This window comes from Arvicanthis niloticus, chromosome 4, assembly GCF_011762505.2.
Source record: "Arvicanthis niloticus isolate mArvNil1 chromosome 4, mArvNil1.pat.X, whole genome shotgun sequence".
Taxonomy (NCBI): domain Eukaryota; kingdom Metazoa; phylum Chordata; class Mammalia; order Rodentia; family Muridae; genus Arvicanthis; species Arvicanthis niloticus.
In genome coordinates this window covers 21,564,534-21,579,639 of record NC_047661.1, presented here as the reverse complement: position 1 = coordinate 21,579,639, position 15,106 = coordinate 21,564,534, and the positions used below count along the sequence as shown (strand labels likewise).

General features: G+C 42.5%; 1 long non-coding RNA gene across 1 annotated transcript; it reads left to right on the top strand.

The window, feature by feature from the left end:
- Positions 1 to 6,064: 6,064 nt before the first annotated feature.
- On the top strand, positions 6,065 to 8,719 carry LOC143441863 (uncharacterized). Its single transcript, XR_013109604.1, has 3 exons — positions 6,065 to 6,236; positions 7,026 to 7,208; positions 8,236 to 8,719. It is a non-coding gene; the product is annotated as an uncharacterized LOC143441863 (long non-coding RNA).
- Positions 8,720 to 15,106: the final 6,387 nt, after the last annotated feature.

The following is a 15,106-nucleotide window of genomic DNA, read 5'->3' as shown; positions in this document are numbered from 1 at the left end:
GAAGTTCTATTTGTTTGTTGTGGTTTGTATATGCTTGGGCCAGGGAATGGCACTATTAGGAGATATGGCCTTGTTGAAGTAGGTGTGTCAATGTGGGAGTGGGCTTTAATACCTTAGTTATAGTGGCTAAAAGTGAGTATTCTGCTAGCAGCCTTCAGATGAAGATGTAGAACTCTCAGCTCCTCCTGCACCATGCCTGCCTATATGCTGCCATGCTCCTGCCTTGATGATAATGGGTGGACCTCTGAACCTGTAAGCCAGCCTCAATTAAATGTTGTCTTTATAAGACTTGCCTTGGTCATGGTGTCTGTTCATAACAGTAAAACCCTAAGACATTGTTGGGCCTTTGTAGTTTAGCTATCAGAGAAACTGTGGCTTCATAGAATGAATTAGGTAGTGTTCTTTCTGTTTCTATTGTGTGCAATAGTTAAGGAGTATTGGTATTAGCTGTTCTTTGAAGGTCTGGTAGAATTCTGCACTAAAACCACCTGTCCCTGGGCTTTTTTTCAGTTGGGAGGTTTTTAATGACTGTTTCTCTTTCCTTAGGGGTTATGGGACTGTTTAGATAGTTTACCTCCTCTTGATATAACTTTGGTACATAGTTATCTGTCTAGAAAACCATCCATTTCATCTAGATTTTCCAGTTCTGTTGAGTATAGGCTTTTGTAGTAGGTTCTGATGGTTTTTTTTGAATTCCCTTAATTTCTGTTGTTATATCTCCCTTTTCCTTTCTGATTTTGTTAATTTGGATACTGTCTCTGTGCAATTTAGTTAGTTTGGCTAAGGGTGTATCTATCTTGTTGATTTTCTCAAAGAACCAGACCTTGGTTTTGTTGATTCTTTGTATCATTCTCTTTGTTTCTAACTGGTTGCGATAAACCCTGAGTTTGACTGTTTCTTCCTGTTCTAGAGCTTTCAGGTGTGCTGTTAAGTTGCTGGTATGGAAGCTCTCCAGATCCTTTATGAAGGCACTTAATGCTATGAATTTTCCTCTTAATACCGCTTTTATTGTGTCCTATAAGTTTCAGTATGTTGTGTCTTTATTTTTCATTGAATTCTATAAAGTCTTTGATTTCTTTCTTTATTTCTTTCCCGTCCAAATTATCATTGAGCAGAGAGTTGTTCAGTTTCCATGAGAACCCAGGCTTCCTGTTGTTTTTGTTGTTACTGGAGATTAGCCTTAGTCCCTGATGACCTGATAGAATTCATGGGATTATTTCAATCTTCTGTATCTGTTAAGTCTTGTTTTGTATCCAGTTATATGGTCAGTTTGGGAGAAGGTTTTATAAGGTGATGAGAAGAAGGTATATTCTCTTGTTTTGGGATGAAATGTTCTATAGATATCTGTTAAATCCATTTGGTTCATAACTTTTCTTAGTTTCACTATGTCTCTGTTTAGTTTCTGTTTCAAAGACATGTCCTTTGGTGAGAGTAGGATGTTGAGTCTCCCACTATTAATCTATGAGGTTCAATGTGTGTTCTGAGTTTTAGTAAAGTTTCTTTTACAATTGTGGGTTCCCTTGCATTTGGGCCATAGCTATTTAGAATTGAGACTTCCTCTTGGTGAATTTTTCCTTTGATGAATGTGAAATGTCCTTCCCCATCTTGTTTGGTAATTTTTGGTTGAAAATTTATTTTATTGGATATTAGAATGGCCATTCCAGCTTGTTTCTTGGGACCATTTACTTGGGATTTTTTTTTTTTTTTTCAGCCCTTTACTCTGACGTAGTATCTGTGTTTGTCACTGGGGTGTGCTTCCTGTATGCAGCAAAATGCTGGATCCTGTTTAATTATCCAGTCTGTTATCCTGTGTCTTTTTATTTGGGGTATTGAGTTCATTGATGTTGAGAGATATTAAAGACAGATGTTTGTTATTTCCTGTTATTTTGCTGCTGGAGATGATAGTGTGTGTGTGTGTGTGTGTGTGTGTGTGTGTGTGTGTGTGTTTCTCTTCTTTTGGGTATGTTGTGAGATGTTTATTTCTCATATTTCCATGGGTATACTTATCCTCCTTGTGTTGGAGTTTTCCTTCCAGTATCCTCTGTAGGGCTGGATTAGTAGAGAGGTATTGTTTAAATTTGGTTTTGTCATGGAATATCTTGGTTTCTCCATCTGTGGTGATTGAGAGGTTTGCTGGGTATAGTAGCCTGGGCTGGCATTTGTGTTTTCTTTGGGTCTGGATGACATCTGTCCAGGAGCTTCTGGCTTTTAGAGTCTCTGTTGAGAAGTATAGTGTAATTCCTATAGGTCTGCCTTTATATGTTACTTGGTCTTTTTCCCTTATAGCTTTTAATATTCTTTCTTTGTTCTGTGCATTTAGTGTTTTGATTATTTTGTGATGAGATAATTTTCTTTTCTGGTCCAATATATTTGGTGTTTTGTAGACTTCCTGTGCACTTATGGCTATTTCTTTTGGTTAGGAAAGTTTTCTTCTATGATTTTGTTGAAGATGTTTTCTGGCTCTTTGAGCTGGGACTCTTCACTCTCTTCTATTCCTATTATTCTTAGGTTTGGCCTTTTCATTGTGTCCTGAATTTCCTGGATATTTTGGATATTTGGTTTAGGAGCTTTTCAAACTTTGTATTTTCTTTGACCAATGTGTCAATATCTTCTATAGTATCTTCTATGCCTGAGATTTTCTCTTCTATCTCTTGTATTCTGTTGGTGATGCTTGTGTCTGTAGCTCCTGATTTCTTTCCTAAGTTGTCAATCTCTAGCTGTCTTAGTTAGAGATTCACTGCTGTGAACAGATACCATGACCAAGGCAACTCTTATAAAGGACAACATTTAATTGGGGCTTGCTTACAGGTTCAGAAGTCCAGTCCATTATCATTAAGGTGGGAGCATGGCAGTTTCTAGGCAGGCATAGTACAGGTGGAGCTGAGAGTTCTACATTTTCATCTGAAGGCTGCTAGTGGAAGACTGACTTCCAGGCACTTAGGATGAGGTTTTTAAGCCCACACCTACAGTGATACACCTACTCCAACAAGGCCACTTCTGGTGGCCAAAAGTGCTACTTCCTGGGTCAAGCATAAAGAAACCATCACATTTCACACTATGGCCCCATAGGCTTGTTCAAACACATGGGTCTATGTGGGCCATATCTAGCCATAGCATAATAAAAAAGCACATTTGGTCCAACTTCCAAAGTCCCCACAGTCTATAGCAGTCTCAACAATGTTAAAAGTTCAAATTTCAAAGTCTCTTCTGAGATCCATCCAATCACTTAACTGTAATCCCCAAAGCAAGATAAGAAAACGGCTGGACAAACTCCAAACTCTGCATCTCCAAGTCTGATGTCAAAGCAGTCTTCAGATCTCCAATTATTTTTTCATCTTTGTTGACTGCAACAAACTTCTTTCTCCTGAGCTGGTTCCACTCCCTGTTAGCAGTTTTCCTCAGCAGATAGAGGACAGCTCTGGCATCTCAAAAATCTTGGGGTCTCAAGGCAACTTCAATGTTCAGCTTTTTGTTTCAATGTCTGGGATCCACACATGATCTTTTGGACACCCCAAAGGGTTTGTGTCACTTCTCCAGCTCTGCCCTCTGGAGCAGTCTAAGATTGGGTTGATCCACTTCACTGCTGTTGCTCTTCTTGGTGATCATGCCATGGTAGTGGCCTCCAATACACTGTGGTCTTCTGCTGCAACTAGGCTTCACTAGTAGCTACTTTTTTCAATGTTTGGGATCCACACATGATCTTCTGGACTCCCCCAAGGGGTTTGTGTCACTTCTCTAGCTCTGCCCTCTGTAGGAGTCTAGGCTCTTGGTGACTTCATTCCACTGTTGGTGCTGTTCTTGGTGATTATTCCACAGTACTGGCATCTTCAATTTGCTAGAGTCTTACACTGTAACTAGACGTCACCAATAGCTTCTTATAGGCTCTCTTCATGGTGCCGAGCCTCAGTTTCTTTGCACGACCCGTTTAGTCCTTGGCCATCATCTGTAACTGAGGCTGCACCTTCCCTGGCCTCTCACAGTGCCAAGCCTCAGCTGCTCTTCATAACCTCTTCATGCCTTCAAAACCAGTACCACTTGGGTGACTCTTACACATTACCAAGTACAGCTGCAGCATAAGGTACAACCTTGGCTATCTCTGGAACACAGCTTCTTCATGCTCTCCCAAAGCACTTCCCAGATTTCACTTCAGTGATGCTGGTCTCTTCTTAACCACTGCTAATTTCTTAGCTCCAGCTAACCAGCATCAGTTGTCCTAGTAGTGCATTCTATGTTTGACTCTACCACCAGAGCAACATGGCTGAAGCTGCCAAGTTCTGCTGCTTGGTAGAGCTGGAGCATGACCCCCTTGTTTTATTACATTATCACCACCCTTTTCCAACTCCTTTACTACCTAAGCTTGGTTATCTTAGCACTTGCTCTGTGGATTAACCTTGAACTCAGAGATCTTCATGGCTGTTTCCTGAATGCTGGATTAAAGACATGGACCACCATACCTGGGTTTAAGCTTTTCTTCACTTAGAAAGCTTGCTCTGCCCTAGGCTGGCCTTGAACTCAGAGTTCTGCTCGGCTCTGCCTCCTGGGATTAAAGAGTTGCACTACCATGTCTGGACCTAAATTTAGCTGGGTGGGATCTTGCCCCAAGGTCACCATTCCCTTCATTCAATTTAATATCCTTGAACATAGGATTCAGTACCATTACACTTCCTAGTGCCCCTTTAGTATATTTTTAAAAATATATTTAATATTTTTCCTTTCTAAGTTTGCCACACTTCTTGAAAACACTCTTCATGAGACTTAACCAGAGAACAAAATCTCTGCTGGGCTTTTTTTTTTAGACTTCCTTTGTTAATGCAATTAACATAAATGTCATTACCTTAGCCTCAGGTAGACTCTTCATACGAGGGCAAAAAAGCAGCCACACTCTTTACCAAAATATCACAACAGTCCCTTGGCCACATATTAAAATTCTTCTCCTCTGGAACCTCTAGCCAGGATTCTACAGTTCAAAGCACCCTCAACAACAAAGTCTAGCATATTCCTACTGGGATGGCTCGTTAAGCCTCACTTAAAGCATTCTACAGCTTTGCAAATTCAAAGTCCACAAATCCACATTCTTCAAACAAAAGCATGGTCAGGCCTATTGCAGCAATTATTCTAGTCCCTGTTACCAACTTCTGTCTTAGTTAGGGTTTTACTGCTGTGAACAGACACCATGACCAAGGCAAGTCTTATAAAGGACAACAATTAATTGGGGCTGGTTTACAGGTTCAGTCCAGTATCATCAAGTCAGGAGCATGGCAGCATCCAGGCAGGCATAGTACAGGCAGAGCTGAGAGTTCTACATCTTCATCTGAAGGCTGCTAGTGGAAGACTGACTTCCATTGCAGCTAGGATGAGGGTCTTAAACCCATGCCCACAGTGACACACCTACTCCAACAAGGCCACACCTTTTAATAGTGCCACTTCCTGGGCCAAACTTATACAAACCATCACACTAGGGTTGCCTCTACTTATGTTTTCTGTATTGTTTCTATTTCCATTTTCAGCTCTTGGACTGTTTTTGTTCAATTCCTTCACCTGCTTTATTGTATTTTCTTGTATTTCTTTAAGGGATTTGTTTCCTCTTCAAGGGCTTCTACCTGTTTGCCTGTGTTTTCCTATATTTCTTTAAGGGAGTTATTTATATCCTCCTTAAAAGTTTCTATCATCTTCATGAGATGGGGATTTAGATCAGAATTTTGCTTTTCAGGCATATTAGGGTATCCATGGCTTGCTGTGGTGAAAGAACTGGGTTCTGATGGTGCCAGATTGCATTGGGTTCTGTTGTTATGTTCTTGCACTTGTCTCTTGCCATCTGATTATCTGGTATTAACTGGCCTTGTGTCTCTGACTGGAGCTGGCCTCCTTGGAGGCAGGTAGAGCTCTGTGACCTGGCTCAGAGCAGGTATCCTGGGAGGCAGGTAGTGCTGTCTCTGGTTGGGGCAGGGTGGGGTGGGGCTCCTGTGTCTGTGGTTAGAGCAGGCCTCCTGTGTCCCTGGTTAGGGCACAGCTCATGTGTTCCTGGCCAGGGTGAACCTCCTGGGAGACAGCGTCTGGGGTCCAGTGGCAGGATCTGCTCCAGTTGTCAAGGAGGCGCAAACTGGAAGGACTGTGTCCCTGGTTAAAGCAGACCTCCTGGGAGACAGACAGGCTGTGGGATGTGACAGGGTGTCAACCTGCTGATCTGGCCCAGGTGCAGAGGCAGACAGGAAGAAAGATGGAGCTTGGCAGAACATGTAGGTCACCTGGGCTCTGTGGGGGTCCCAACTGGTGTGGGTAGTTGGGCAGGAGTCTCACCTATTTCCTGGTTATTGCAGATCTTCTGAGAGGCAGACAGGCAGGCTGTAGGGTGTGGGAGATATCAGGCCATCTCAAGATTTAAGTATTTTAAAAACACTACTTAATTATGTTTGATTTTTTTTTTTATTATTGTGGTTACTTCTAGAGAAAAAAAAAATACTTCTGAAGTTGGATCTCTCTGTCCTCATTGATTTAACTTACCATTTTTCCTAGTAGTCTGAAAATGGGTCTCAGTTTTTCTTCTCTTCTTGCATAGGTTCTCAAGTATTTGTCTCGTCAGTTCTGATCTCTTCTTTATCCAGCAGGACTGTAAGTGCTGTTGAACACTGGCGCTCTCTGTGATCTCGTCTTCTCTTTTATGTCAAGATGTCATTTCTGTATACCACAGCTATTCTTTCGCAGAGGACATGCATTTTGACCTTGGACAGCGAACACCCACGACCTTCCTCTTGTTAGTTTTATGTGTTTATTATTTTGGAAGATTTTTTTTTTAAACTTCTGATTCCATCTAACACTGAAAAAAGAAATGGCAGCATTGAAAAATTTTTTTCTTATTGCAACCAATCCTGCAAGCACAGACACAGATGGATGCTCCCGTGTGAGATGCTGTTCTGTAGAGTTAGCATATTATTAGTCTGTCTAAATGATGCATATGTTTCATTAGAGCCTAATTCTAGAAATATCTGCGGTCGGAGAGAATAATGGCACATCTATTATCTATCTAGACAATTTGAATCAAAGAAGTTGATTTTCTGGAAAGCATATGTTTTGGGCTGTCAGAAGCTGTCATATATCAGCAGAGAGGCCTGAACCCTCGGTGATAAGCAGACACTGGGTGTTAAAGAGCTCTGAAGAAACATGAGTCAGCTGGACACATGGCAGCAGCTGGCCAAGTTACAGGATATCAGGTACCTGCTTCGCTTGCTGGGCCAGTCAAAGCCCGAGGGGCCATGATAACTACGATGTGTCATCATTTTTGACAAGATGAGGTTGAGAGCAATCAGTCTCCAAAGCTTCCAAGGGTCTTGAAATCTTTGCCATTTTTTCCCCCAATAAAAGTGCACTGTGTTCTTTCCACATGGCCCCTGGTGGATACAAAGTGTCCAAGGCATGGTCTCTGCAGTGGAGATGCTCATACTTCAGTTACGTTTGTTGTACAAGTTCCCTCTGAGCCATTAGGGGTGGCTGGCTGTCGAGCCCTTTGCACTAAAGTCCTCCTGTTCTGTCACTCTGGTTTCTAGCATTTCCAGAGATCTGCTGCACAGAAACACGATGCCGCCAATACATTGTCATTGTCTCCTCTCTTAAAACTTATTTCTAGGTAGAAAAAGATGAAAAACACGGAAGTGAGAAACAAAGCAAAAGATGTAATCAAAATTAATCGGAAGCAATCTTGTTGACATTGTAACAGACGACACTGTCTTCTAAAGTAGCTGCTATATTATACTTCTCAGTGTGGCTAGTTTTATAGCTGTCCAACTATCTTCTTGTTAGGAATTATATTAAATTAAATTATAACTAAAGGTACTGCTGAAATGGAGACTACAAACTATTATTGTCCACAGAATATGTAAATGCTGTATTTGGTATTTCACAAATTCAGGAAATAGTAAAACTAGCAATACAAGGGATGAATCAGAGACCTGGGACAGGATCTATGGGGTGACCTGAGCTGAGACTTCTAGTAGCTGGGGATGTGGAGCCTGAAGTGATTACTTCCTGGAACAAGGTAAAACTTCCAGTGGAAGGAGGAGTACACCAATCCACCCACAAAACCCTTCGACCCAACATTTTTTCTGTGTATAAGATGTGCAGGGATAGAGATGGAACAGAGACTGAGAGACTGACCAGCAAATTACTGGTCCAACTTGAGACCCACCCAATGGGAGAGACCCAGTCCCTGATACTATTAATGATTGTCTGCTATGCTTGCAGATAGGAACCTAATACAACTGTCTTCTGAGAGGCTTCACTCAGCAGCTGATGGAAACATGCAGAGACCCACTGTGGAGCCAAACATTAGACAGAACCTGGTGTGTCTTGTGGAAGAGTGGGAGATAGGATTGAATGAGCTGGAGGAGTCAAGGACAACAGAAGAAGACCTACAGAATCAACTAACCTGGGCCCATGGGGGCTCACAGAGACTGAACCACCAACCAAAGAGCATGCTTGTACCCCTATACATATGTGGCAGATGTGCAGCTTGGCCTTCATGTGGGTTCTCTAACAACTGGAATGGGGACTGTCTCTGACTCTGTTGCCTGCCTTTGGATTCATTTCCGGGGTGTGTGAGGGCTGCCTCGTCTGGCCTCAGTGGAAGAGGTTGTGTTTAGTCCTGCTGCAACTTGATGTGCCAGGGTAGGCTGGTACCCATGGGAGGCCTCCTTTCTCTAAGGAGAAGAGAGAGGGAGAGAATGTGGGAAGGGGTGTGGGAGTGAGACTAGGAGAAGAGGAGGGAGGGGGACTGCAATCAGAATGTTAAAATGAATAAATTAACAAAAATAACAAATAATATTATTAGTGTATGAATAAATTTCAAAATATAAGTATAATAGAAGAAAGTTACTAGCAATCCTGGAGGCCACATTATCAACATATTGTTGTTCTATCAAAAAAAAAGTGTGCCCTCTTTGAATTTTATATACATTTACATAGTTTTTAAACAAAAGTTGACCATACTTCACAAATATCGTAAGTTTGTTTGTTTTTTCTTTTTTAACTATTCTACTTCTTGCATGTGAATACATATACTTCACATGCCTGAAATTCTAGCACTCATGAGGTAGAACTAGGAGGACTGTGAGTGTGAGGCTAGGCAGAGAGTTGCTCCAGCCCACCTTGGGCTATATAAGAATACTTGATTTCGAGAGCCAGCAATCCCCTGACCTTCAGTTTGGATCTGGCCTGCTCTTTATTGTTTATCACAGCAGTGTGACTGGTCTGAAGCTATTTTGGGCTGACTTCTGAATTTTGACACGATTCACGTAAGAATAGATGAGAAAGGAGTCCAGAAACTTAATACTATGCATTTTGTTCAAGATGAAAATAAAGAGTAAGAGGTGCAACACAAATAAAAAGTACAAAAGCAGTAATCAATACCCTTTCTTAACAGTTTATGGAACAGCTAGTAAAAGATGGAGAACTTAGTAACCCAGGGAGTCAGAACCCGTGTTTCAGTCTTGTATGCAGGATGTGTGGTGTGTCTATAGTATGTACTCTGTGACAGAGGCTGAGACTGAGTTTGCCCATGGAGGAAAAGGTTTAGTAAGAGACAGAGAGGTAGTGAAGGTCTGTTAGCATATAAAGACGTGTGGTGGAATTTGGTAGGTAAGACTGAGCGATGGTTATGGAATCTAGGAATGGGTAGTTGCCAAAAGCCAAGGCAGATGAGTGGTAGCCATCAGCACCTTCTAATAACAACCTTTAAAAAAAAGGATTTGTTTTATTTTTAATTGTGTGTGTGTGTGTGTGTGTGTGTGTGTGTGTGTGTGTACGCATTCACATGACTGCAGTGTCCACAAAGGCAAGAAGAGAGTGTGCCAGATCTCCTGGAGCTGGAGTTTCAGGAGGCTGTGAGCCCACCAGTACAGAGGGTAGGAGCTCTAGGTGCTCAGTCAAAGTGAGATAGTAGAATTGGTGGGGAATCTCAAATGCACACCTACTGCAGCAAGAAAGGCTTTGGACTTGAGCTACAGTTTGGGCATGGCCCCCAAAGGCTTGTCCTCGCCCTCCACAATGACACTATTAGGATTAGGTAGGACCTTTCAGAAGTGGTGGCTGGTGGACACAATGGGCTTTAAAAAAGAGATTATGAGACCTTAGTCCCATCCTGTCTCTTTCTGCTTCCTGGCTTATAAATTGGGCTATTTTCTCTACCCTTTATACTTGGTACCTTCATCAGAGGTTCAAAAGCAATGGGGCCACATGAACTTGGACTGGAACCTTCAGAATCATGGACTAAAAAGACTTTTTTCTCTTTTAAGTCATCTGCCTTATGTATTACGTTGTAGTAACAAGAACCTGACTAATTTAATTTCCTGTCCTTGGAGATTATCTCATGCATTGAATACCATCTGGATACTGGTTGCAGCTCTAGCTCTGGCCTGTCCATTATGGTTGAAAGCAGCTGCCTGCTTTGACCCGCACTGGGACAGGACACACCCTAATCCCACGCTCTTTTCTACTTGAGTAAGTGGCATTCACATCCATCTGCGATTTCCACAGAACAAAGGCATCTTTCCTTTCACTGGTTCTCAGAATCAGCTGTGTTGTTGTTGTTATTAGCCTGGTCATTCGCGCATTCAACAGCTGCTCCTTCAGTGACTTATATATGGCTCTCTAGTTGGCAAATTTACTCTTTAGGGAATTGCTTCACATGTCCATGGCAGGACCACTCATGCTCCCTCTTCTGTGCCTTGTGCAGAGTTGCTACAGGAAAGTAGGGTTCTCCTTTCCTAACAATGTGAACTCCTGTGGTGGGCTAGAGTCTTCCCCCACTTTATTAAGGTATAATTGACAAAAATCATAAATAACTACGGTATATGCATGATGTTTTGACGTCTGTATACATTATGAAACAGCCCCAGCACGATTACTAGCATATCTATCATCTTACATTCCTTTTTATGGTTCAAGATATTTTCTGTTAGCAATTTTGGAGTCTGGATTGTTATTAACTATTCAAGTTATCTCTCTCTCTCTCTCAAAACTATGTAACCACCACTTTGCTATTTAACTCCTTTCAATGGCTTCATATGTAATTTAAGTACAGTGTAATTATCACTGACACAATGCTTCCTTTTGGAAAGTCATTGTTGAGGAATAATTGAGCATAAAGTAAATTTCATACTTGTTTTTTGTGTGGAAAACTCTAGATGAATTCAAGAGCCAGATAAAAATCTTCAAATGCTGCACACCTCTCCCCAGCCCCCTCAGCCAGCTGTGAGGAGGTAGGCCTCCATAGGATACCTGCCATAAACACCATGGCAGGTCTCTTAGGCCTTCCACTGGGTTGAGATAGCCCTCCAATGCTCATTTCACAATAACTCACAGAGCACTTCTCTGACACTTAGATCTTCCTAAAGTGTCAAGTATATTACACTATGTAATTAAGTACAACTTAACCATTAAAAGTGGATGAAATGTGACAAGAATTCAGAGTGTGTTGCACTTACATTCCATAGATCTACACAACTCTAAAGTGTCTTACAAAATTAAATGTGTCATCTTACGGTTCGAATATGACCTGTTCCCCTCTTGCTCAAGTGTTCAAACACTTGGTCCCCAGCTGGTGGTGATGTTTGGAGAGGGTGTGAAATATTTGGAATGTGGCGCGGCGAGGCCTTGTTGGTGGACATAGGGGTGTTGAGTAAGTCTTGAAGGTTCTTGGCTTCTCTATTTAAGCTTGCACTCTCTGGTCTTTGGCAATGTGAGCAGGATGTGAGCACCCTGTGCTACAAGCATCTACCACCATATGTAGTGCTACCACTGAAAGATATAAAAAAATCAGGAAAAGTATAGACAGTTTTTATGACCCCTAGACCTGAGCCAGAAAAATGCAGGCCAGATGGTTCACTAGTTCCACAAAGAAAGCAGAACTAAATGTGAGATTTTAGGTCTTCACTGCCCCAGGATACATTCTACATTCTGGGAGGAGCACATTATCCCTGAGTCAGAGAACACTTGCTGGATTAACATTCAGGAGAGGAAGGGAGAGGCTGATTAACATTCCTCAGACCTCAGGGATGAGAACCGGCCTGCAGGTGGGGAAGGCTCAAAGCAGGGAGACACATTCCTGACCATAAAGAAAGATGCAAGTCATCTGGGTGGTCCCAGGAACTAGCTGACCACAAGATAAATGGTTGGGCAAGGTTACATTCTTGCAAAAGATAAGTGTACAAGATGTTTTCCGAATGACCCTGACTAAATTATGGGTTGGGACTTCTTGGGACTTTCCACTGTTTTTATGTTATGTTTCCTTAGTTATCTCTTCACCCCCATCCTCCTCCCCCCACTTGTGGGTTCCCCTATATAAGACCTCCCCTGGCCAGGCTGTTTTGTCAATTCCTCTGCTCCTGTGTGAGTTACGGATTGACCATCAGCTGGTTGATCCTGAAATATACCTCTTGCTGATTGCATCTAGTTTGGTGTCTTGTGAATTATTGGGTGGCCGTGACATTCTGAGACTTGAGTGAGGGTCTCCCCTCTCAGGGGTCTTTTACCACCATCTAGCATACGCTCTTGTTATGGTAGGCGGTATTCCCTGAATGATGATCCAAAAATACATTTTTTTCCCTAACTTTGAGATCAAGCTATGTGCTACTCTAAGTTATTCCATTTTGTGAACAAGAGTGGGTTTGCAAGCTAGGCCTTGCCCCAAAAGACATCACTTACATTGGCAGATTTTGGCTATTTGAAGGCAGAGAATGATTGTGTCCCTGGGCAGACCCAGAAATGGCACCATCCATCAGGTACTATCCATCTAGCACAGACTGATAAGTGACTTGTTCCCAGGAATAGGAAAGATGCTGTCTGTAAGTTTATTGGGAGTGAATTGAGACTGTAGTGGTATACCAAAATTAGAGAAGCCAGACCAGAAAATATCAAATTCCCAAAGTTGGAAAGTGTCCTGCGGGAAACCCCCATATATGTGTGTCCCCAAGATGGGAAAAGCTAGCAGCAGGCCCATCAGTGTGTGTGGGTGGGGGTGGGGGGGTTGCCCTTCCCCCAGGCTCAAAGTCAGCCAGCTGATTTAATAATCTCCACTCTTACTGGAGAGTGTTTTTAATCATTACTTAAAGCCACCTACTATATACCTGGTGGCCAGACTTTGTGTCTGATCCCTGCTAATTAGCAGTTGGATTAGATACTGAAATACTTCCATTTCCAATCTTATTTTCTACATTGCTTGGATAATCATGTTGCTTTTAACCTTTGAACCTTGTATTTTAGGCAGATTGGTTGCCCTCACACAGGATCGCTCTCAGGAAGCTCAGCTATTCATCATGGAAGTTACACAACGCTGTGAAGAACTGCATCTAGTGCATGCCTACAGGTCCTTTGGTCTGAATGTGGTCTTGGTCTAAAGAGTGTGCCAATGATGGCCAGTTAGTCAATGACAGGTAAGAGTGTTTTGAGCTCCTATAAACCTAAGACAGAGGCTTACATCATTATGCTATGTATGTTTTCCTCAATGACGGATAATTATAGGAGTAATTTTTAGCTCCTATAAACCTAAGGCAGAGGCATACATCAATATGCTATGTATGATTTCCTCAATGACGGGTAATATAGGAATAATATAAATGCCAACCTAAGCCAGGCACGGTCGCCCAGCCACTCTAGACCCTAGACGGATGAAATATTGTGCCCTGTTCAGATATTGGCACTGCCATCTTAAAAAATTAAGGGGGGAACTGTGCCCTTCCCCCAGGCCTGAGAAGGCCTGCAAGCTCTTTTACCACAATAAGACCAAGCAACAGTAGGACCTAGGAGAGGCATTGCATTACCAGCCTTGGCGCCTTGGAGCCTGCTACCTGAGCTAAGAAGAATGGACTGCCTGCTGAGCTAGCCTTGACATCTTCTGGACTGCTTTCTCCTTGCCCAGCCCCTGGGCTGAACTGAGAAGAGACTCTGGGGGTGGGGGGGTGGGGGCTTCCCCTTTATATGTGAAAGCAAATTATTAAACTTCGGGCCTTGATCAGAATACTTTGTCTTGTCCCCACATTTCTCTCACCCTCCATTCCCCTTCATTCCTGGGCTTCCTCTCAGGAGAACCCGGTTACAGAGGGGAGCTACGTTTTCTGTGCTACCTAAAAGTATAGAAAATTGAGAAGCACATACTGGAGACCATTCAGGGGGTAAGAAAAAGATAGTTAAAGATTCAATGGCAGAGGCACAGGAGAGACTACAAGAGAGAGAGAGAGAGAGAGAGAGAGAGAGAGAGAGAGAGAGAGAGAGAGAGCAAAGATGGTTTGAGTCTTGGTTTAACAACTAACTCCCCTTAGTTTACTACTTTTGGCCCTTGCATTTTAAATCGTTTAGTTGTTTTTATTAAAGATTGCATAGGTGCAGTATAGTTGATTGTCCTGAGACAAAGATATCAAGAGCTAGGTACAGAAGACCAGAGATATGAGCGGCATAACTATCCACAATAGCTTTAAGATTGAAGCATGCACAAAGAAATGAGGGGAATGAAGAGGAAAATTCCTCCAGACTCCTCCTCTCCTGGAAAAGAATGGTCATAGACTGCTTAGGCACCCCTCCCCTCTAGAAGGCAGAGGCTAATTAACATTCCTCAGACCACAGGGGGTGGGGACTGACCTGCTGGTGGGGAGGGGGCCCAGAGCACATGGACAGTGGACCATTGGTCACATACAGACAAGGGAGGTTCTTGCCGCTTCATTCCCTAAAATCCAATCAGTTTAAAAAGTCACTATTCTGCCAATCACATTGTGCCTAATGGCTGCTACCCCTAGAAACTGTACAAATGTCCACTGAACAAGCTGGGCGGGGTCACTTCTCCTTTTGGGATACAGCATGCTGAAACATTAAAAATTCCTCTTGCTTTTTGCAGCGATCTCTTGTCATCGAGTGGCTCACTCAGGGGGTCTCCTGTAAACTAAGGTTCTGCTCGCTAGAGTCTTACGCTGTATGTATCTGATTTCCTGTGTGATGTGTGATGAGAGTTACTATTAGCAGTGAACATTAGAATAAAAGAACTTAAATTCACCTTGAACAGATATCAAGTAGATGAGATTATCTGGCAAATTGCTGCCTTTGAAACCAATGAACCTTGTGAATTTAT